At 41.0% G+C, this 24,877-nt stretch overlaps 1 pseudogene; it reads left to right on the top strand.

Annotated features, from left to right (window-relative positions):
- LOC126612804 (leucine-rich repeat receptor protein kinase HPCA1-like) overlaps positions 1–24,416 on the top strand; it is a 72,402-nt pseudogene extending 47,986 nt beyond the window's left edge.
- Positions 24,417–24,877: the final 461 nt, after the last annotated feature.

Below are 24,877 nucleotides of genomic sequence, written 5' to 3' on the forward strand. Positions count from 1 at the left end.
TCTGCCTTCGTCTTCTGGGGCGGCACCGCGTAGTGAAGCTCCAACTGATCAACCTCCGATACCTCCTCCTTCCGTGGCCCCACCGACTGCTGAAACTCCGCCGACTACTGCGACCTCTCCCAAGCAGCCTTTGTGAAGGCTCCCTCTTGTATTATGCTATGTTTCTTTATTTCCCAGTTTGCTGTTCATTTCCACGAAGTTTAATGTTAAAATTCTTTGCATATTTGTTAATGTTTCAAAATAGAAAATCACAACAAAAAATAATTAAACAAGTAATAAAATTGACAATCAAGCAGAATAAATGGGTTGCCTCTCTTAAAGCGCTTGCTTTAACGTCTTCCAACCGGACAATGAACACAATTACTCCCCACTGGAGCCCACGGCATGCAAGGGAATGTCCTCCACAACATGCTCAACAAAGTTCTCATAGATTACATCCTTGAACGGAAATGGATAGTGATGTTTGTTGATGGCTGCGTTGTGTTGCCTAAGGTTCATGTTCATACACCCACCATCGGGGATTTGCTTGGGTACCTGCACCAAAGAAGGGAACCACCTATCAACTTTAATGGAAATTGGATTTGGATTAGGTGGCTTACCTATGTGTTGTGATGAAGTGGCAGCAATGTGAACATTCTTCCCCATGGTGCGTTCGGCCAATTTGAGCATTTTGAGAGCAGTGGCCGTATGGTCCTTGTGTGACACTCCAATTCCCTCGTCTTGCATGGTTCTTGATGCATCCTTTGTGCCTAGTGCTGAATGGTCCGGTCCTATATTTTCTATTTTATCAATGGCACAACAAGAATGAACAACATTAGGAGTCTCAATGGATTCAGAAATTTTAAAACTAATCATGTCACCACCAAATGCCATAGTTACTAATCCTTTGGCCACATCAATCTTCGATTGAGCCGTTTTCATGAATGGCCTTCCAAGGAGGATGGGCAATGAAGGGGCATGGTCTGATTCATCCATTTCGAGAACATAGAAATCCGCTGGGAAGATTAAATGATCAACCTGCACTAAAACGTCTTCCAAAACTCCCTTTGGATAAGCGTTAGATCTATCGGCCAATTGTATGATTACACCATCATTTTTCAATGCTCCTAAGTTCATAGATGCATAAATGGAATATGGCATAACATTTATAGAAGCACCTAAATCAAGCATGGCAGATTTGAAACGGGTATTACCAATGACACACGGAATTGTAAAACTTCCCGGATCTTTGCATTTGGGGGGTAGTTTATGTTGCAAGATGGCGGAGACATTCTCACTTACATGTACCACATCTTTCTCCCGGACACGTTTCTTTGTTGTACAAAGCTTCTTTAAACACTTGGCATACTTTGGGATTTGCTTTATGGCATCAAGGAGGGGAATGTTGACTTGCACTTTTCTAAACGTCTCTAGAACATCTTTTTCCTCCTCTTCGTTCTTTGATTGCAAAAATCTGCTAGGAAAGGTGACATTCAAAGGAAAAACATTAGTAGGAATTGAATTTAACACATTCTTACCCTTATTGGATAGATTTGAAGGTTTAGGGGCCATGGACACTTGCGGCATAGGCGTGTCCACCTTTGTCGTGGGTGGGCATGCTTCCTCCTCCTCAAATTGAAGTTTTTCATCCTCTTTGTGACCTGTTTTTTATGAAGAACCTGCCCCAATCTCTTTTCCACTTCTCAAGAGTATGGCCTTTGCACTTTCAAAGCCTCCCTTCGGGTTTGGAATGGTAGAACTAGGAAGCCTTCCTTGGTCTCTAATCTACCCAACAACGTCGGCAATCTGCCCCATTTGTTTCTCTAGTTGGTCCACTCTTTTGTTTTGATTTTCCTGCCCATTAGTCAAAATGGTTAGTAACTTAACAAGTGTATCATTATCCAAAGCATTACCTGAATTATTTGGGGCAGATTGTGGTTGGACTTGAGGGGGTGCGTATGGGTTGTTGTAGAAGCCCAGGGGTTGTTGCCTAAAGCCTCCTTGTGATTGGGCTTGTTGTGGCTCTCTCCATTTGAAGTTTGGATGGTCTCTCCACCCCGGATTATACGTGTTGGAGTATGGATCATGTCTTGGCTGATTTTGGCTTTGAAACCCAATGGCATTGGCACTCTCCCATCCACCATTCTCGATGAGTTGAGGACACTTTTCGGAAGCATGTCCTTGGATAGAACATACGCCACACACCATGGGTCCTTGAATCTTCATTCCCTCGGCCATTTGTGAAATAATAGAAGTAAGATTAGCTAACTGAGATTGAATATTGGATGCGGAACTTACCTCATGCACTTGTTGCCGTAGGGGTCCTCTTTGGCCTACACCTTCGTATTGTTGAGCGTTTAATGCTCTATTAGCAATGAAGATTTTTGCAGCCATGGGCGTTTTGTCCACCAATGCTCCACCTTCATCTGATGATGTGGACAAGAAGCAACAAGTGATTTAAATCGTTCATAATATGTAGGAAAAGACTCACCTTCATCTTGTTGAATTCCACTTATTTTTTTACAAAGAAGAATGATGCGAGAAGTTGGGAAAAACTTCTCCAGAAACGCCCTCTTCATACTCTCCCAAGATGTAACCGTACCGGGAGCCAACTCGTATAACCAATCCTTGGCTTTGTCCATTAAAGAGAATGGAAAAGCCTTCATCTTTAAAATACTTCCGTCAACGGTAACCGGAGTCATACTTGAGCACACCACTTCAAATTCTTTCAAATGTTTGTTCGGATCCTTCATGGACAGCCCATGGAACTTTGGAATGTGGTGGAGCAAACTTGACTTTAACTCGAACTCTTCGGTTTTACCTTGAGCAGCCATGGGATATTGGATACACAATGGTGCGGCATTATCCAAACCTGAGGCGGCAAGCTCCTTGAGCGTACGGTTGTCCATGGCTATACTTTGCTCTTCTCCACCCACTTGTGCCGTGGCCTTCTCTTCAACCTCAACTTTTTGCTCTTCTAATTCAGGCTCGGGAGTAGGAGGATTAGACTCTTGCAATTTCTTTTTCCTTCTCAAAGTCCTCTCAAAATCACCGTCAAAGTTGGAGATATGCTCACGAACAGGTTGGGAGCTACGGGTCATAAACTAGTACCTAAAAACAAAGAAAACAAAACAAATCAGCAACTTAAACATAAACTTAAACAAAATACAATAATTCGAAAGAAAACAATCCAAGAGATTAGCAAAGTTGCTAATCCCCGGCAACGGCGCCAAAAATTTGATGCGAAATATATAAGCACACAAATTAAACCATCTTTTTATCAATTGTAGTAAAGTATGTAAGTAGGGATCGTTCTAGGCCGGGGATTAGGAGGGATTGCTAAATCACTTGGAAACTGACTTGAAAACGTAAAAACAAAGTTTAAAACACTAACTAGACTCAAAGAATGCAAAACTATACTTTAAAACACTAAAACAAACCAAAAGACTCAAAACAGCCCCTAAACATTCAAAACTACCTTAAACACACAATCTGGGCAGTTTTGGGACTCTAACACAAACTTGGACGAATTTTGGTTTTCTAATGAACTAAAACACTTAAAAACATAATCTAAGACAAGTTCTAATTAATATGACTCAAAGAAATAAGATGGGGTTGATTTTGGACGAAAATAATTAAATTAAGACAAGAACAAAGTAAACAAATTCTTAGACAAATTTAAGTGAATCAAAACAGATTATAAATGAATTTGAATGAAACTTATGGATGGAAGGCTAGCTAGGAGGTTCTTCTCCACACATGTCACACTTGCATACAAAACGATTTCCAGTTGCTTTTCGATAAGCTATGAATACTCAACGCCCCAAATTAACCGTGAATTGCACTAATTAACCCTCAGTTTTTCCACAAGTTATTGGGTTGGATGATTGCATACGACAACCCAAAACATTCCCTACAAGTTCCCTACATGAATTGCATAATAAAGATACAAGCAAGAATCATTAAGTTTTATGAAAAACATAAGCATTGACGAGGCACTCGTTACTATGATTTGCATGAAACTTATGCCAAGAATTTACTTAACGTGATTGTGACTAGCCACCTTCACTACTTGTGAATATAAGTTCATAACGATTAGGTGAAACTTCCTTATATTCTAGCGTTAAATTCATGCATGAAAATTAAGCGTGCACTCTCAACCAACATACACAAATAATTTTTTATACGATCGGATAAGTAAATTGAATTCACAACTTATGAATCACAACTGGATGTAATCAAATCATATTGCAAGTATGAACATGGTTTCAAATCACCCCCTAACTAAGACGGGTTTAGTTCCTCATACTCACAAAGCAAAGATACATAAAATTAGACATTAAAATCAAAGGAAAGAAAACACCTAAAATGCTCCAACTTGGGTAGCAAGTGCATCCAAGAATTCTAATTTGCTTGCTTGCGGCAGATTGCTTTGTGGACGGATTTTTGGGTAGTTTTATGATGTAGAATGGATGGGGAATGGTATGGAAAGGTTTAGGGTAAGTGTGGAGGAGTGTTTGAGGGTTGGACGGTGGTGGAGAACTAGGAAAAGAGGGTGGAAGAAGGTGGAGTGGCTGTTATGTTTTCTAGGCACTAGAATGGTGTTTTTGGGGTGTTTTGCTACCTAGGGTGAGTATGGACGAATTTCTGTGATGAATGGTGAATATGGGGGATTGTCCTTTGGCCAAGGGGTGTAAACATGTATTTATAGGCCCCAAAAACCTTAGAAAATCAGGTTAGGTTAAGGATGAAATGCATGGCAATTTGTGTGTGTGGTGTGCAATGGTCCAAGGGTGAAAATGAAGTAATTATGCAAAGTGTGAAGGGTAAAATGGAGTGGTGTTGTAGCTAGGGAGCATGAATGATTGTGTACATTGCATAGAGATGGAAAGGGAGGTGAAATGTGTCAACAAATGGGTCAAAGGTGCAACAACATGTGTTGCACATGGCATTGGATTCCAAATGTGAATGATGGAGCATTAATTGGTGCATGTAATGGATGTAAATGTTGTCTAAAATCTAATGAGTGAAGGGAACAAGAGGTATCAAGCAATTGAGTGTAATAATTAAATGAATTGAAGCATGAAATCAGAAATTATGTAGGGGACAAGAGTGATCAAGCATGGCATGGGAATCCAAAGGGAATTCTATGTGGTTTGCATGGCAAGGAATGCAAGTTGGGGTGACAGATTTTTGGGCTGAGTTCTTCATCTTTTGGACCATAATTCTTCACATTCTTGGCCTCTTTAGTTCTCAAATCCGTCCATCCACTTTGGCCCATGCATTTGCTATCCATTCCAAGCCCCATTTTGCTCCAAAATGCTCCAAAATGCATCTTCTTGCCTACTTTGTCCATAAAATCTGAAAACACACGAAAATGACTTTAAACATTAAAATAACTAAGGAAACACGACATAAATGCACAAGAACAAGCCAACTAAGTCGCATAAATATGCTCCTATCAAGCACCTTGATTGTTAATGAGCCCCTCAATTCTATTTCTACTCCTCCTTACAATAGTAGTGAGATGAAAAAAGTTTGCATTACGATCACCTTCTTGAAGCCACCTCAACCTAGACTTTTGATGCCAAAATATAGCCTCCTCATTCAGAACTACATTATATTCAGAAATCAACTCATCCTCCAATTTAGAAAGAAATTTATTAGGCCCACGACGCAAAGTGTTTTGAATCCCATCAATTCTTGCTAGAAGTATGCGCTTTCTCTATTTGAGATGACCAAAGACTTGAATATTCCACTTCTTAAAGAGTTCAACAAGAGCACAAGTTTTATCAACAACCGAACCTCCACCATTACTCCAATAACCATCAACAAACTCCTTGAAATTTTCATGCCTCAACCACATAGCTTCAAAACGAAAAGGACGATGCTTGGGAGAAAATGAATGATGAGAATTTAAGCATATCTTAATTGGGCAGTGATCTGACTTGGTTCGCGGGAGATGGTGAACATAAGCTTCAGAGAAAAGGCTCCTCCAACTCATATTACAAATCCATTGATCAATTCTTTCTAAAACTTTTTTATTATTTCAAGTAAATTTAGGACCAATAAAACCCAAATCAATCATATAATTCCTATCCACCCAGGATTTGAAGCCTTTTATTCTGCATAATAGAGCACCACCAAGTTTATCTTCCACACACAACATATTAAAATCCCCAACAATTAACCAAGGCAATTGATGACAATCGGCTACAAAATCCAAATAATCCCACAATCTCTCTCTTTTAGTAACACAATGGCTAGCATAGACATCGGTGAAAATCCAATGGTTCTAACCAACACCTCTCACAACAATAAAAATAGCTTGGCCAGTGGTACCAATAACTTCCACCTTTAATCTAGAATCCTTCCGCAACATCCACATACCACCAGAGAAGCCAACAGCATCCACAGTTTCAAAGCACGGAAAACCAAGAGATTTCACTACTGAAATAGCTTTCTGACCACTAATCCTGGGCTCATAAATAACCAAAAGTTCCATTTGGTGAATATTAATTAAATCTGCAACATTATCTTCAAAACTTGGTGCAACCAGCACCTCTAGAGTTCCATACTACAATGTTCATCATAAAGATGGAGGAGATAAATAAAACCAAGGCATAAAGCCTAGCAACCCATTAGGGTTGCCTCCACATGGGAGACACACATCTTATCAGACTTAGCTGAATAAGAATCCTCGGATGAACGAGATCGTTGAATAATTGAACTTGGAATAGCATGATCAGTATTCATCATCTCTTCACCTGGATCCAAATCACAAGCAGCTAACTCAACACCGCTGCCACTTGCATTGGATGGTTGGTGACCAAAAATATATGTTCCCTTCGACATATTTGAACCATAGTACATATCAGTCTTGAAGGCATTAAAATTAAATTTGAACGGTTGAGCCTCAACTAACTGAACTAAAACTTGACCTTTTCACCAAAGGTTGTCTTAGCTGCCCCAAATTATCAGTCCTCAGTCGGGAAGGAGCATTTGGCTTACCATCAAAGTTAGAGATTTCAGCAAGTGCATCCGGATCACCAGTTTCCTTCTTCCTAGCCACCCAAATTTTCCTTTCAATAGACCCTCACCCTTTTCACCATCTATGCCACTTCCCACATTGCCCTCATTCAGACTTTTATCTTCCCCATTAAGCGTATTGAACCTTGACCCCTGCCCATTAAAAGAAACATCCACACCTTACTGTCCATTATTTATTTTCCGAGGTCTACCTCTAGGCTTAACTTGCATCCATGTACCATGAATAGCAGAAACATCATCCCTACTTTGAGCAGACTTTACTATAGGCTCATCCATATTCATACTATTACTCTCATTTTCACCACCATCAACCTTTTCTGCCATAGGATCAACGCTCCAAGGACCGCTCTCCCTCTTATGCCCATAGCGACCACATCTGAAACAAATTTCCGGCATACCCTAGTACTCCAAATTGTACCATCCTTCATTAATTTGAATAAACGCTTCAAGAGGCTCAGTCACATCAATCTCAACACAAATTCTAGCAAATTTGCCCTTGTATTGAGAGTTGGTGTTTACATCAATCTTCAACAGTTTTCCCAACACACTACCTATCTTCCTCATTACCCAAACATTAAAATACTCAATTGGAACACCCAGTATCCTAAACCATATAGCCATATGAGTCATAACCTCAGTTGCAGGCACAAATCCTAGTCTCCATTTTTGAATCGTCAAATACTTACCCGTAATATCCAAGGTCCACCAGTTAAAACAAACTCTTTATCCTCTTCCAAGTCAAATTTAACAATATAAAAATCATGACCAATGCCAATAAGCTGCATACCTCATTTTAATTACCTTTTTTTCCTCAGCCTGTTCAACAAAAAATTATAAGTGTGTGATCGCCCAAGAAGTTTGATGACCAGAGCATCATGCCAATCCTTACCAAATTTCGTCACAGCTTTTTCAGAAAACGTAAGACCATCTCCAACCGAATGGTCCATAGGGCCAGAGGGCCTAAAAATACCCGAAAACCATCTCCAACCGAGGGTTAGGCCAAAGGGCTCGTGGGCCCCACTGGACAAAAAAAGGCCAAAGGGCCAACCGGCTGGCCCAAATGAGCCAACCAGCTAGCCCCGGGCTGGGCCAGAAATTTGAGTATTCATGTCGGATATAACCGACAGCAATATAAAAATATTGCTGTCAGTTATATCAAACATGAATGCTAGGCCGAATTTTCATATGCAACGGCAAGTTACCATTGGATTCAATTTTTTTTTATGAATTTAAAAAATTTAAATTAATGTTTTTTTTTTAAATTTAATTTGTAGTTTTTAAATATAAGTTGTAATTTTTAAATTTAAGTTGTTGTTTTTAAATTTAAGTTGTTGTAATTTTTAAATTTAAATAATAAATTATGTTTGGCCCTATGGCTCTTTGGCCTTCGGTTGAAGACAGTTTTTTGTGACAAGGCTAAAACGAGCCTTATGGCCTATTGGCCCTCGGTTGGGGAGATGGAGGGAAATATGCCCTATACTATTTATTAAAATATTAATAGCTTGGAGGGCCAGAAGGCTAAAACGAGTCATCTGGCTAGCCTTCGATTGGAGATGGTCTAACGATAAGCCCTTTCACCTCACGAGAGAAGGAAACGTCCCCGTCAATGAGATCAGGATCAAAATAAAAATCAGGGACAACAACCGAGTCAAGTCGCCGAGTTGATTTCATAAGCTTGTCTTTGAAACTCACATTAGGCTCCAAGTGCAGATCAACCATGTCATGTTCAGCATCCAAATTCGGTCCATCAATCCCACGAATTCTCTTACCAGATCGGGAAGAATCAGCACCATTAGCTCCAAATTCAATCGGTGAAGAAACTGATTCTCCACCCATCCTCGAGGACTTCACCGAGAAAAAAGCACGAACAAGTTATTTCTGGGTTTTTGGTTCTCAGCGCGTGAGGCGCGTTCAAAACACTTTAATTCTCGGCGTGTGAGGCCCTAAGTGTAACTAAGAGAGTTCTACCATTTCATGAGAGTCGGGATGGAATTCTTTTTGTAACGAAGCTGAAACGTTAACGTTGCAGGGATCTTTCATTCAACAAAGGCCTCACAGGTTCTCTCTCTCCATGATTAGGGGATCTGAGCAATCTAAACATCCTGTAAGAACAATTTACCAAGCTATTTTTCACATCTGTACCTTTGGAACATTTATGGAACATGAGTTTTTATATCGGATAATTATACGAGACTGTTTCCATCTTTTAGGATCCTAGCTGGTTGCAGCTTCGGTGGAATTATTCCAAGTGAATTGGGGAAACTTGGACAGCTAACCTTCTTGTAAGAATTGGACTAATTATTCATACTGTCAGTGCAAACCAATATGATGTTTTTCTTTTCCCAAGTTTATATAACTTTGGTTTTTCTCAGGGCTTTGAATACGAATAACTTCACCGGTAGTATACCTGCTTCTTTGGGTAATCTCTCCAACCTCTATTGGCTGGACCTGGCAGACAATCAGTTGACTGGACCTCTCCCAGTTTCCAGCGGCACTACCCTCGGCTTAGACCAACTGTTTAAGGCTAAACATTTGTGAGTATTTTCCGTTTCAAAACTCTCTCCATTCTGAAAAGAAAATGAAATTCTAGTAAGGATTATGCCACTGCTTATTGCGTAAACATTACACAGATTTTATGAATTTGCAGCCATTTGAACCAGAACCAACTTTCAGGTACCATTCCACCCAGATTTTTCAGCTCCAAGATGACACTGATCCATGTGTAAGTTGATCCAAACGATCAGTTTCTAATTTGTCCGGATCCTATCTATCAGTTTATGTTCTATACTTAAACTGCTTGTCATTCTTTATTTGCAGATTGTTTGATGGAAATAGATTCACTGGGACTATTCCATCAACAATATTTTCTGTTCAGACTTTCGAGGTTCTGTGAGTAAAAAGCCATCTTGATTTTTCTTTTTCTTCCACATTGAAGCGTATCTGCTTCTTGACACTTATTAGACTAAAACTGTTCTTTTCTGCAACAGTCGGCTTGATAGAAATGCTCTGACGGGACCAGTCTCCTCAGATATCTCCAACCTAATATATCTCAGTAAATTGTGAGTACAAACTCTCCAAGAAAATACTTTGGTGTACTTTTACCATAATCTTAGTGATGGTTAATCAGCTTTTACACGGTTTTTATATTCTCTTCCAGAAATACCGCGCACAACAATTTGGACGGCTCTTTACCCGACCTAACTGGATTGAATGCCCTCAATTATGTGTGAGTACATGTCATGGAGCTGTCATTTGCAGTTTCAGTTTTCTGGGTTGTTCTTGTGTTGTACTGATAAATCCTAATGATTTTACTTCAGAGACCTTAGTTACAACTCGTTTGATCCATCAGAAGCTCCGGGTTGGATCTCAACCTTGCTATCGCTCACCACTATGTAAGTCTGGTGGAGGTTACATGAAAATGTCTTGGTATATATTGATGAGCCTTGGAAAAGGACAGTGAAAAATTAATTGTGATATCATTTTGAAATTATTTACTGTTGTGATGCCAGCGTTTTAGAAGATGTAGCTCTTCAAGGGATTGTGCCAGAGAAGATGTTCAGCATACCATCATTGCAGCAAGTGTAAGTATAAGGAGAATAACGGAATAATTCATCTACGTGCTGCAATTTCAGTAAACTGGCCATTCATCTTTTCTGTTATTCGACAGGAAACTGAAAAACAATGTGTTTAACGACACACTTAACATGGGTGATAACATCAGTCCGCAACTGAAGCTTGTTGATCTGCAGAACAATCAGATTCAGAGAATCACTTTGGGTTATGATTACAAAAATACATTAATGTAAGACAGTTCACGGGCCTCTTAATTTTCTTGGTGTTCTGTATTTTACTGGGAAAAAGGATTTACACATGGTCTTTATAGATTTGGAAAAAGCGTATGATAGGGTCCCAAGAGACATTCTTTGGAGGATTTTAGAGAAGAAAGGAGTACAAGTAGCATATATCCAAGCTATACAGGATATGTATGAAGGAGCAAAGACTGCCGTAAGAACTCATGAAGGACAAACCGAAAGCTTTCCCATAACTGTAGGATTACATCAAGGCTCATCCTTAAGTCCTTACCTTTTTGCGTTGGTAATGGATGAGTTAACAGGACATATTCAAGGTGATATTCCTTGGTGTATGCTTTTCGCAGACGATATAGTGTTGATAGATGAAACTCAGGAAGGGGTAAATGCAAAGCTTAACCTTTGGAGAGAAGTGTTGGAATCTAAAGGTCTTCGCCTAAGCCGATCAAAGACAGAATATATGGAGTGCAAGTTCAGTGCAAATGGAGGCCAAAACGAGTTAGGGGTGAGGATCGGAGATCAAGAAATACCAAAGAGCGACCGTTTTCGTTACCTAGGATCTATCTTGCAAAAGAACGGAGAATTAGATGGAGATCTCAACCATAGAATACAAGCTGGATGGATGAAGTGGAAGAGTGCATCCGGCGTGTTGTGTGACCGCCGTATGCCACTGAAGCTCAAGGGAAAATTTTATAGGACGGCAATAAGGCCGGCGATGCTTTATGGCACAGAATGTTGGGCGGTGAAGCATCAACACGTACACAAAATGGGTGTAGCGGAGATGAAGATGCTTCGTTGGATGTGTGGGCACACGAGAAAGGATAAGATTAGGAATGAGGATATCCGGGGTAAAGTAGGAGTAGCCGAAATTGAAGGAAAGATGAGAGAAAATCGGTTACGGTGGTTTGGACATGTGCAAAGAAGGCCTACTGACGCTCCGATTAGAAGATGCGACTATGGGACAGAGGTTCAGGGCCAAAGGGGCAGAGGAAGACCTAGGAAAACTTTGGAAGAGACCCTAAGAAAAGACTTAGAGTACTTGGATCTAACGGAGGACATGACACAGGACAGAACACAATGGCGTTCTAAGATTCATATAGCCGATCCCACTCAGTGACTTGGATTTTCCAAGTCTCCAACCGAGAAGTTTTCCTCACTCGGGAAATTAAGGGAACACTACCTCAACCTATATGCTCCACTCACAAAGCTTCAACATACAAGCTTCAACAAAAGAAAATTCAAAGAACTTAGCGAATAAGGCTTTGGTGTATTTAACACAATACGTTGAAATGAAGGAAAGCTTATTTATTGATATCCCCGATAAGTTACAAATATGTACATATACTTGAGTCAAAATAAACAAACAAGAGGGAGCCTTCACAAAGGTTGCTTAGGAGAAGTCTCAGCAGTCGGTAGAGCCCCAGGAAGAGAAGGCACCGGAGGGGGATCATTCGGAGCCTCAGTACTGGACAAAACCCTAGAAGGAGGAGGCATCAGAGATTGATCATTTGGAGCCTCATTACGCGGTACAGCCCCAGAAGACGAAGGCAATAAATGCCTTTGGAACAAACCCACAAATCTCTGATGATCAAGTAAAACCTGACCATCAGATTCCTTCATCTGGTCAAGCTTCCTCTTCATGTTTGTAGCATAGTCATGCGCGAGCCGGTGCAACTGTTTATTCTCATGCTTGAGCCCTCTAATCTCCTGTTTGAGACTCATCACTTCAGCCGCCAATGATTCAACTTGGCGGGTTCGAGCAAATAGGCGTTGGGCCATATTAGACATAGAACCTGCACACTGAACACTGAGAGCCAGAGAATCCTTAACAGACAACTCATCAGACCGTTTGGAAAGTAGTCTGTTATCTTTGGGAGTGAGAAGGTTCCTGGCCACTACCGCAGCGGTCATATCATTCTTCATCACGGAATCCCCAACGGTAAGAGGACCAGTAGGGGAGACGAAGGATGGGCGCCATATGTTGTCTGGAGAAGGCGAGGCTGCCTCTTCAACAAGGTTCAAGTCAAAACGACGGTCGGAGGGGCCAGACATTTTCAAAGGTGTTGAAGAGAGAAGAGGTCGGACAAATCAAGATCTTAGAAGTGCAAGAATGGAGCTTCTACTGGTGGATATTCAAGTGTGCTTTGGAACTTAATGTCAGCCCCTATAAAAATCTGCACTCGACGAAGCTTCAGAAATCGAAGAGGCGCCTGCTCAGAAATCGAAGAGGCGTTTGCTTTCTCAAAAGCTGAGCTGCTCAGAGACCACGAGGGTCGATCTCAGAAATCGAAGAGGTGTTTGCTTTCTGAAAAGCTGGGCTGCTCAAAGACCACAAAGGCCGATCTCAGAAATCGAAGAGGCTTGCTTTCTCAAAAGCTGGGCTGCTCAGAGACCACGAGGGCCGATTTCAGAAATCGAAGAGGCACCTACTTTTCCAGCCTTGTCAGCACCTGTCACACGCACACTCAGCTTTGCGGAAATTATGGGCATTCTGTTGAAGATTTCTGGCGAAGTAGAAAGCACATGAATCGTATTGTTCAATCACCCACTTCCCACACGCAACAGTAGCTCATGGGTACCACAGATAACTTTGCCAAAGTTCTCTGACAAAGTTGAGACACGTGAAGCTTGCAGCTCCCACTACATCGCTCTGACCAAGAAGGGTAAAAGAATTGCAAAGAAACAACACTAACAAAGTTTAGACACATAAATTTTAAAGGTCTAGCTACCATATTATTACCCACAAGGGTAAAGGAACAGTACCACTGCTGGATAATTGGAAAGTCCCGGTGTGTCAACCTCTGTGCTTCGTGGCAAGGTAGACTAGCAAACATGCCCAACCTTTACTCACATTCGAGAAAACACTCCTAACAAGATTGCTTGCTCCAAAATCGAAGAGGCACCGCCCTCCGAATCTCGAGAGCCAGACTCCCAACATGATTACTTTCTCAAAAATCGAAGAGAGGGTAAAGGAACAGTACCACTGCTGGATAATTGGAAAGTCCCTGTGTGTCAACCTTTGTGCTTCGTGGCAAGGTAGACTAGCAAACATGCCCAACCTTTACTCACATTCGAGAAAACACTCCCAACAAGATTGCTTGCTCCAAAATCGAAGAGGCACCGCCCTCCGAATCTTGAGAGCCAGACTCCCAACATGATTACTTTCTCAAAATCGAAGAGAGGGTAAAGGAACAGTACCACTGCTGGATAATTGGAAAGTCCCTGTGTGTCAACCTCTGTGCTTCGTGGCAAGGTAGACTAGCAAACATGCCCAACCTTTACTCACATTCGAGAAAACACTCCCAACAAGATTGCTTGCTCCAAAATCGAAGAGGCACGGCCCTCCGAATCTCGAGAGCCAGACTCCCAACATGATTACTTTCTCAAAAATTGAAGAGACACCGCTCTCCGAATCTCGAGAGCCAGACCCCCAGCAGGATTGCTTTCTCAAAAATCGAAGAGGCATCGTTCTCCGAATCTCAAGAGCCAGACCCCCGACAGGTCTGTAATCTTCACACGCAACATCAGCTTTCCAGATACCACAAACCACTTTTTCAAAGTGCTCTGACAGAGTTAAAACATGTGAAGCTGGCAGCTCCCACTACCGTGCTATAACCAAGCAGGGTAAAGGAATAACATTATTACTTGATGTTAGGGAGACTCCTATATATGTCGACTTCCATCCCTAACGGACAGGCAGACCTGCAAAAATGCTCAACCCTTTCTCTTATCTGAGAGGGCACTCCCAACAAAGCCTTTCGAAATATTCAGCTTTCTTTCCCCCCGATAATACCTCTGTAAACAAGCTATACTAGAGCAAGAATATCTCATATCATCAGGGTTAAAAGCAAGAGTATCCCATATCATGCTTTTTCCCTGTCTTTTCCTTTGGCCTTGTTCTTACCTGCAAGACAAGGAGAAAGAGAGCAATCAGTCAGCACTTGGAATCAAGCTTCCAGCCAGGAACTGACTGCCTGGAACCCCTTACCTGATTACTTACCTGGCATTGCTCTCGAGTACTCATCTTCAACATCTTATGCTTCCAGGGAAGATACCGCATCTGCCTGAGGAACAGATAGGGCAAGTGAGAAGGATACAAGGAAGCATGTGGAGACAAGCGTAACAGCACACGTGCCGATACATCCACTACTCTATCAAAAGCAAAAGTATCCCATATCAGCAGGGTCGAACGTACTCTAGATTTGATGGACTTGTTTTGACCCTCAAATTCTTCAGTCGGCCTTATACTCTGGAGGAAACCAGAAAACCCTCCAGCCCAGTTCAAGAATAAGCCTGTGGAAAGTTACTTCTTCAAAAGAAAAAGTATCCCATATCATCTCTCCTCATTTTTCTTCTCTTTATCCTTCATGCTGCCTGCAAGATAGGGAGAATGTGAACAATCAGCCGGAGCTCTGATTGCTTACCTTGTCTGTCACCTCTTTCAGCAGATCCCCCAGCTCGGCGACTTGGGGGACTCCTACTACATGGTTTGTATCTCGCTTGACCAAGCATGAAACTACAAGTAAGCTTCAAGTGAAATTGATACATTACCTTGTGCATCTCCACCAGTTACAGATACCACCCCTAGATGGAGGAAGAGTACTTCCAGAGAAGATGCCACATCTACCTATGAGACAGATAAGGCAAGTCAAGACGATACCACACTCCGGTACTTAGAAGTTTCGTGGCTACGAGATCATTCTCCCACAATATTTCCTAATGTCATTTGTACTAAATCATTCACTTGTACTCACTAAAGGAGAGCTTGAACCTATGTACTTGTGTAAACCCTTCACAATTAATGAGAACTCCTCTATTCCGTGGACGTAGCCAATCTGGGTGAACCACGTACATCTTGTGTTTGCTTTCCTATCTCTATCCATTTATATACTTATCCACACTAATGACCGGAGCAATCTAGCGAAGATCACAAAAAGTGACCGTTTTCGCAACCTAGGATCTATCTTGCAAGAGAACGGAGACTTAGATGGAGATCTCAACCATAGAATATAAGCTGGATGGATGAAGTGTAAGAGTGCATCCGGCGTGTTGTGTGACCGTCGTAGGCCACTGAAGCTCAAGGGAAAATTTTATAGGACGGCAATAAGGCCAGCGATGTTGTATGGCACAGAATGTTGGGCGGTGAAGCATCAACGTACACAAAATGGGTGTAGCGGAGATGAGGATGCTTCGTGGGATGTATGGGCACACGAGAAAGGATAAGATTGGGAATTAGGATATCCGAGGTAAAGTAGGAGTAGACAAAATTGAAGGAAATATGAGAGAAAATCGGTTCCGGTGGTTTGGACATGTGCAAAGAAGGCCTACTGACGCTCCGGTTCGAAAATGTGACTACGGGACAGAGGTTCGGGGCCGAAGGAGTAGAGGAAGACCTAGGAAAACTTTGGAAGAGACTCTAAGAAAAGACTTGAGTACTTGGATCTAACGGAGGACATGACACAAATGAGCGCAATGGCGTTCTAGGATTCATATAGCCGACCCCACTTAGTGGGAAAAGGCTTTGTTGTTGTTGTTGTTGTCTGTATTTTACTGGGACAATCATTCTTAGTTGTCACTTTTACATATTGCAGACTTGTTGGGAACCCATTGTGCAATGTATCTAGCTCGAGTTTCTTCTGCCAGCGTCCACAATCAAATACAAAAACGTATGCTACTAGCACGGACTGTCCATCCATTACATGCCCCGGGGGTCAGCAGCCAAGCCCTAAGAATTGTCAATGTGGATATCCTTTTGAAGGAACACTGGATTTCCGAGCGCCCACTTTCAGGGAATTGACAAATGTGACTCTGTTTCAATCCTTAGAACAATGGGTGAAACTTCACCTCACTCCTGGTTCAGTGTCACTTAATAACCCTTTCTTCGACATCGATGACCATCTTAAAGTACATGTGGCTCTCTTTCCACCTACAGGAACATATTTTAATAGGTATGAGATTATCAGGATTGGTTTTGTTATGAGCAATCAGCCTTACAAGCCGCATTTTTATTCCAGCTCAATATAATTTCCCAGGTAATTTTAAATCACAGTGTTCATATACACTTTCCCTTCATTAGAAGATCAATTAAACTGACAGTAAAAAACCCGAATTGTTTCAGACACACATAAAAGCTCTTTGAGCACTGGTGTTATTGTTGGGATATCAGTTAGTTGTCTCGTTCTTGTTGTGGGCCTCGTGGTAGTAGGAATTTACGCCATTAGGCAAAAGAAACGTGCGGAAAGAGCCATTGGTTTAAGCAGACCTTTCAGTGAGTAACCATTCCTGTTGTGGATGATTTTTAGACTGAAATTCTGTCATTAATACTAGGTACTGGTCAGCTTATATTCACTACTCTCCTCTATCTTCCAGCTTCTTGGGCGCCAAGCGGAAATGATAGTGGCGGTGCACCACAGTTAAAGGGAGCAAGATGGTTTTCGTATGAAGAGCTTAAGAGGTGCACCAATAATTTCTCTGACAGTAATGAGATAGGATCTGGCGGCTACGAGAAGGTTATATATTCAACTCATTCATAACAGCTATGAAATTGTGCTTTAAGCTAAAATATTTTTTTTCTATACTTTTCGGTTGGCTATCCATAGGTTTACAGAGGCATGCTTTCTGATGGACAAGTGATAGCAATCAAAAGAGCTCAGCAAGGATCAATGCAGGGAGGCCTCGAGTTCAAGACTGAAGTTGAATTGCTCTCTCGCGTTCATCACAAAAATGTCGTTGGTCTTTTGGGATTCTGTTTCAAACAAGGAGAGCAGATGCTGGTTTACGAGTTTATGCCTAATGGAACACCTAGGGAAAGCTTGTCAGGTCAGTTATAGATTTTACTTCTCGCTAATTCATATTTTTAGTTTTATGTGTTTCATTTAGTACCATTGATTTAACACGTAATGATAAGCTTTGTTTTCATATGAGTTACAGGTGTTAGTGTATAAGCCATTTGAGTTATGTAGAGAATGCCACTTGTCCTTGTATTAGTGGCTGTTGAGTTTTGTCTCTAGGGTGTTATGTTTAGTATGAGTATAAATAGCAGAAGTACATTGTATTGATTAAGTTAACAGTAATAGAAAATCTGTTGCAAAAGATTGTCTTCTCTCTCCCTCTCTGATATTTGCTATCTTTCTTAATACCTAAGCTTTCTGCATTTCTTAGCAATGTTGTCATGGTATCTTCGCCGATACGGTTAACACCTTCGGTTGTCGATCCTTTTTGCTTCCGCTCTAGATTTTGGTTTCTTGGATTGTTGCTGTGATTTGTCGATCATCGTCGGTGCTGAGGTTGTGGATTTCGATTCAGTCGCAGTCGGTGGGTTTTTTATTTCTGTCGATCGTTGTCGAAGTCGGTGCTCTGCAAAACCCTAGAAATTGGGGATTTTTGGTGTTCTTGTGTTGTTGTTCATTGTCGCTCGTTGCTGAGGTGATTTCTTCTCTTTGTTACGATTGAATTCTTGTTAATCGTTGAAGATCTCTACTGCAAACCTAATCTGTGGAAATTGTTGTTGGGGATTCTTGATATTTTTGTTCATTCTCTCTCTGCTGTGCTTCTCTCGTGTGGTTTACGATTTGTTGGTTGTTATTTGTCCAAACATTGTTACCACTGCTCAATTGGCTCTTACTCAGTCTCCGATTTCCTCATTGATTCCCATTGTTGGTAATATTGTTACGGTTAAACTTGATGATTCCAATTATGTTACTTGGAACTTTCAACTGGAATTGTTATTGGATGGTAATGGAATTCGAGGATTTCTTGATGGCTCAATTCCTTGTCCTGCACGTTTTGATGATTCGGATTCTGATAATGATACTGTGGAACATGAACACACTGTCACTGATGCATATAAAATGTGGAAGATTCATGATAAGGCTTTGATGACACTCATTACTGCTACTCTGTCCACTGCTGCATTGTCTTGTGTGATTGGTTGTACGAGTTCGAAAGACATGTGGACTTCTCTTCGTGAAAGATTTGCCAATATGACTCGGACTAGCATTGTTCAAATGAAAATTGATCTTCAGAATATTAAGAAGGGTTCTGAGAATATTGATGCATATTTGCAACGAATCAAAGATGCTAGGGATCAATTGGCTGCAGTTGGGGTGTTTATTTCTGATGAGGACATTGTTATTGTTGCTTTGCGAGGCTTACCTCCTGAGTATAATACCATCAAAGCAGTGATTCGTGGTCGTGAAAATTTAGTGTCTCTTAAAGAGCTTCGATCACAACTGAGGGCTGAAGAATCTACATTAGATGAGACTACTAGACAGATTCCTCTTATGTCTGCTATGCGTGCTCAATCCACTGGTGCTATTTTTGAAGTTGGGGGTTCCTCGAGCACACAACCTTACTCTTCAGGTTCTGTTTTTGGTCAGTCCTCTGGATCTGTCATGCCATTTCCAATGCAGTTTGCCTCCATGCCATTCATGCCCCAGTTTCCAGTTTCTGGCCAGCAGGCTTTTGTGTCTCAATCTGGCTCGGGTACCTACAATAATTTTCGGGGGCACAACTTCAAATCCAAATGGAAAGGCAAGAAATTCTTCTCTGGGGGTCCATCTTCTCATAATCCATCCTTTACTCATGGTGCTAATCCTTCATCTTTTCATAATCAACCCTTCCCGTATAGTACCAATCCTTTCTCCCAGTCCTCCATTCAGCCTCCAGTCACACCATCTTCTCATAATCTTCAACAAATGTGTCAGATATGTGACAGGAAAGGTCACACTGCACTTACTTGTTTTCAACATGGTTGTCAAATCTGTCATCGTGTTGGGCATACTGCAGCTACATGTTTTGACATAAATTCAGCTCCAAATCAGTCAGTTCCTTCTTCTCAGTTCTACCATACCTATCCGCAGCAACATCAACATTCGGTGCAGTCTCATGCTCCAACTCCTGGTTCAGCTCATATGTCATACAATTCAGCTTCTCCCGGGTCTTCTCAGTTCTTTCCTCCCTCTGGAACTTCATGTCATAATCCTCCTGTTGCCATGAATGTGAGGGCTTAAGTATCACCTTCTGCACCCCAACCAGAGTATTGGCTTCTAGACTCGGGAGCCACCAATCATATGACTAGTGATTTGTCTAATCTTCATGTTGCGGCTCCATATCCTGCGAATGATACTGTCACTGGTGCAAATGGTGAAGGTTTAATTATTCCTAATGTTGGCAGTTCTAATCTTCATATTAAGTCTCACAATTTCAGATTGAATTCTGTTCTGCATGTTCCTCAATTATCTCAACATTTGTTGTCTATGCATCAATTGTGTAAAGATAATAATTGCCGATGTATTGTTGATGAATTCTCTGTTTGTGTACAGGACAAGGTTACCAAGAGAACATTGTTCCACGGACTGAGTAACAATGCAGTTTATCCTATTCCTATGCTCAAACCTTCCATCGGTCCTCCTGCAGCATTTCTTGGTCAAAAAGTTAGTTCTATTCTATGGCATTGTAGGTTGGGTCACCCTACTAATAATGTTGTACAACTTGCCCTTAATAAGTCTTCAATTCCATTTTATAGTACCTTAAACCCTCAGCCATGTATTCCTTGCTTGAATGGCAAATTCACTAAGCTGCCATTTCCTATACATGTTTCCAAGTCTTCAATTCCTTTTGAAGTCATTCACTCGGATGTATGGGGCCCTGCTCCTGCTATGTCTTTAGAAGGTTTTAGGTACTATGTCTCATTCATAGATGAATGTACTCGATATACATGGATCTTTCCTCTTGTTAATAAAGCTTCTGTGTTTGGCCTCTTTACTCAGTTTCACGCTTATGTGGTTAATTTCTTTGCTAAATCTATTAAAATTCTGCAAAGTGATGGGGGTGGAGAGTATCTTAGTAATTCTTTTCAATCTTTTCTTAAATCCAAGGGCATAATTCATCAGATTTCCTGTCCATATACACCTGAGCAAAATGGCTTAGCTGAAAGAAAGAATAGGCATGTTGTTGAAACAGCTATTACTCTTCTTCAGCAAGCTTCTTTACCTGATCCGTTTTGGTATCATGCTTGTGCTACTGCAACCTATCTTATCAATAGGATGCCTACCCCTAGTCTTGCAATGAAATCTCATTTTGAAGTCTTATTTCATTATGCACCTAGGTTAGATCACTTAAGGGTTTTCGGTTGTGCCTGTTATCCTTCTTTAAAACCTTATAGGACTACTAAACTTGCTCCAAAGACCACTCAGTGCATTTTCTTGGGTTATGCTGCACAGTATAAAGGTTACATTTGCTTTGATGTTTTCAAACACAAATTGCTAGTTTCCCGTCATGTGTTATTTGATGAAACTCAGTTTCCTATCTTGTCTTCTACTTTTTCCAAGCCATCTTCTTCTGCCACTTTTTCTCCCTCCCCACCACATATTGTTCATCCTAATACTTTTCACGAGTATCCCATTATCCTTATCCCTTTACCAACTGTTTTTCAGACACCTGCTGCATCTCTTCATGTTACTCAGTCCAGTTCTCTCTCCCATGGTGATCTTGTCTCCCCTACTGCTCCTGCATTAGTTAATGGTACTTCTACTCCTCCTCATGTATCAGAATTACATCCAAACACTACTATGTCTCAGGTTCCAGATTTACAGCCTGTGCTTCTTACTGCTGCCAATTGTCACCCTATGCAGACTAGATCCAAGTCTGGCATTTTTAAGAAAAAACAAGGGTTCACAGCTTCTGTTCCATCTTCTAGTAGCATTGAACCACACACTTTTGCTGTAACTTCCAAGTCTGTTGAGTGGAAACAGGCTATGCAAGAAGAAATTGATGCTTTACCTCATCAGCAAACTTGGTCACTTGTTCCTCTTCCTCCACATAAAAACCGTGTAGGCTGCAAGTGGATCTATAAGATCAAGCGGCATCCCGACGGCTCTGTTGCTCGGCACAAGGCCCGCCTAGTGGCACAAGGGTTTTCTCAAGAAGCAGGTCTTGATTACTATGAGACATTCAGTCATGTGGTTAAACCTACCACAGTAAGACTGATGTTATCTTTGGCAGCAACAAATGGTTGGAAATTGAATCAACTTGATGTCAAGAATGCGTTTTTACATGGTTTTCTTGAGGAGGAAGTCTATATGTCTCAACCCCCGGGATTTGTGGATAGAGATCACCCTAAGTATGTTTGCAAGTTACAACGGTCTCTCTATGGTCTTAAACAAGCTCCTCGAGCTTGGAATGATCGATTTACCTCTGTTCTGTTTACTCTTGGTTTTAAAGCTTCTCATGCCGATCCCTCTCTTTTTGTCAAGCATGATGGTCTTCATATAGTTGTGTTATTGTTATATGTGGATGATATCATCCTAACTGGAGATCATGCTGATAGTATACAATCTGTGATCCGGCATTTAACCAAGGAATTTGATATGAAGGACTTAGGTCTTCTTCATTATTTCCTCGGGTTGCAAATTGAATATCATCCCCAGGGGTTATTTGTTCATCAGTCTAAATATGTCCAGGACTTGTTGCAGAAGACGGACATGGTTCAATGCAAGTCTTGCAAAATGAGATGCGCAAAGTGAGACACCTAGTGAACACTTGGGGGTTAAGTGAGAAATTTTAAGTTTTATGGGGTAAATTGAGAAAAAAAAGTTGAGTTTTATGGTTTAGGGTCATCCCAATCAAAAATTACTCAATCATGGTAGTCCCCTTTACTCTGATCCTACTCATTATCGCAGTATTGTTAGGGCTCTTCAATACTTAACCTTCACAAGACCGGACATTGCTTATTCAGTTAACCAAGTGTGTCAGTTCATGCACACTCCATTGGACTCTCATTTTGTTGCTGTCAAACGGATTTTGCGTTATCTCAAAGGCACTCTTGATTGGGGAGTTTGCTTTAGACCTGGTTCATTTGACATTCGAGCCTACACTGATACGGACTGGGCTGGTGATCCCAATGACCGCCGGTCTACCACTGGTTTTGTGGTCTTTCTCGGTTCTAATCCCATTTCTTGGAGTTCCAAGAAACAACATACAGTGAGTCGTTCTTCCACTGAAGCAGAATACCGGGCTATGGCCACTACCACAGCTGAGGTTGTTTGGTTACAACAATTGCTCAAGGATTTGCATATTGTGAATTATGTACCTCCTCTGTTACATTGTGATAATATCTCTGCAATGGCATTGGCAACCAATCCGGTTCTTCATTCCAAAGTTAAACATATCGAAGTGGACTGTCACTTTGTTAGAGAACGGGTTCAACAGGGAGTGATTTCCCTACAGTTTGTCTCCTCCACTGATCAGTATGCTGATATTCTTACCAAAGGCTTGTATTCACCTTTGTTTCTTCGTCATTGTTCCAATCTTATGCTTGGGGCTTCCCACCATAAGATTGAGGGGGAATGTTAGAGTATAAGCCATTTGAGTTATGTAGAGAATGCCACTTGTCCTTGTATTAGTGGCTGTTGAGTTTTGTCTCTAGGGTGTTATGTTTAGTATGAGTATAAATAGCAGAAGTACATTGTATTGATTAAGTTAACAGTAATAGAAAATCTGTTGCAAAAGATTGTCTTCTCTCTCTCTCTCTGATATTTGCTATCTTTCTTAATACCTAAGCTTTCTGCATTTCTTAGCAATGTTGTCAGCAGGGAGATCTGGTATTCATCTCGATTGGAAGAGGAGACTCCGAATCACTCTTGGCTCGGCAAGAGGACTGGCTTACCTACATGAGCTTGCAAATCCTCCTATAATTCACAGAGATGTGAAGTCCACCAATATTCTATTAGATGAACATTTAACGGCGAAGGTTGCAGATTTTGGCCTCTCGAAGCTGGTCAATGACAGTGGAAAAGGACATGTATCGACTCAGGTCAAAGGAACAATGGTAAGTTTACAATTAAGCATTTCGAATGTTATCATTTATAACTACCTAAAATGTGATCTGCTAGGGTAAGCACTAAGCAGGAAAATCGTGTTTTCCAGTTTCAACATTTCTTGTATTGTAAGTTACTATCTACACTTTCAGGGCTATCTGGATCCTGAGTACTACATGACTCAACAATTGACCGAGAAGAGCGATGTATACAGCTTTGGAGTCGTTATGCTTGAACTGATAACTACTAGGCAGCCAATCGAGAAGGGAAAATACATTGTCCGTGAGGTACAGTTGGTGATGGACAAGAATGACGAAGAGCATTACGGTTTGAGGGAGTTAATAGATCGAAACATTCGAAACTCAGGAACTCTTATTGGGTTTGGGAGGTTCTTGGAGCTAGCCATGCAATGTGTCGAAGAATCAGCTGCAGATCGTCCCACGATGAGTGAAGTTGTGAAGGCTATCGAAACCATTCTGCAGAACGATGGGATGAACATAAACTCAACATCAGCATCTTCATCAGCCACAGAGTTTGCAGCATCAAAAGGTGCTCCGAAACATCCCTACAACGATGGCTTGCCGAAAAAGGAATTCAATGACAGCACCGGCTCCTTTGATTACAGCGGTGGATACGTTGTTTCAGCTAAAATCAAACCCAAGTAGTAATTATGAAGTGCAACGAAGTTTTGTGTCAATTAATTTCTTCTTTCGTAATTGTAATTTTCTGTATCCATATATACAAAAATGTAGCAAAAGAATACGTACGTAGTGTTTGATTTCAACTGACAAATAGGCATGTAATATTTTTACATTGTGTCTTAGATCTTTTGGATTTGATGCAAGACTTCTTTAAACGTGCTTTCTAACATTTCTTCCAGGAGAAGCAGCACCTGAGTGCTTTTTGAGAAAGCAGTTAAATAAATCATTTGAATAAATAATAGAAATTTCGACATGTTTACACTTGTAGCCTTATTAGTAGAATTGCTCCCTATAAAAAAAAGTCTCTCTTCGAGGTAGAAAAACTTAAAAAGTACTCATGATAAGAAACACTTCGAACTATTTTTAAAAAAGCACTTGAATTTAATAAAATTTCAACGTTGTTCTAATAAAAGCACTTTTAGCATAATTGAAATTCAGAGAATCATTTCATTCCACACTTCTAACCATACACAAATACACAATCCCATCTTAAAAATTCAATCCTCAACTTCTTTGGAGA

Source organism: Malus sylvestris (assembly GCF_916048215.2).
Source record: "Malus sylvestris chromosome 4 unlocalized genomic scaffold, drMalSylv7.2 SUPER_4_unloc_1, whole genome shotgun sequence".
Lineage (NCBI taxonomy): Eukaryota > Viridiplantae > Streptophyta > Magnoliopsida > Rosales > Rosaceae > Malus > Malus sylvestris.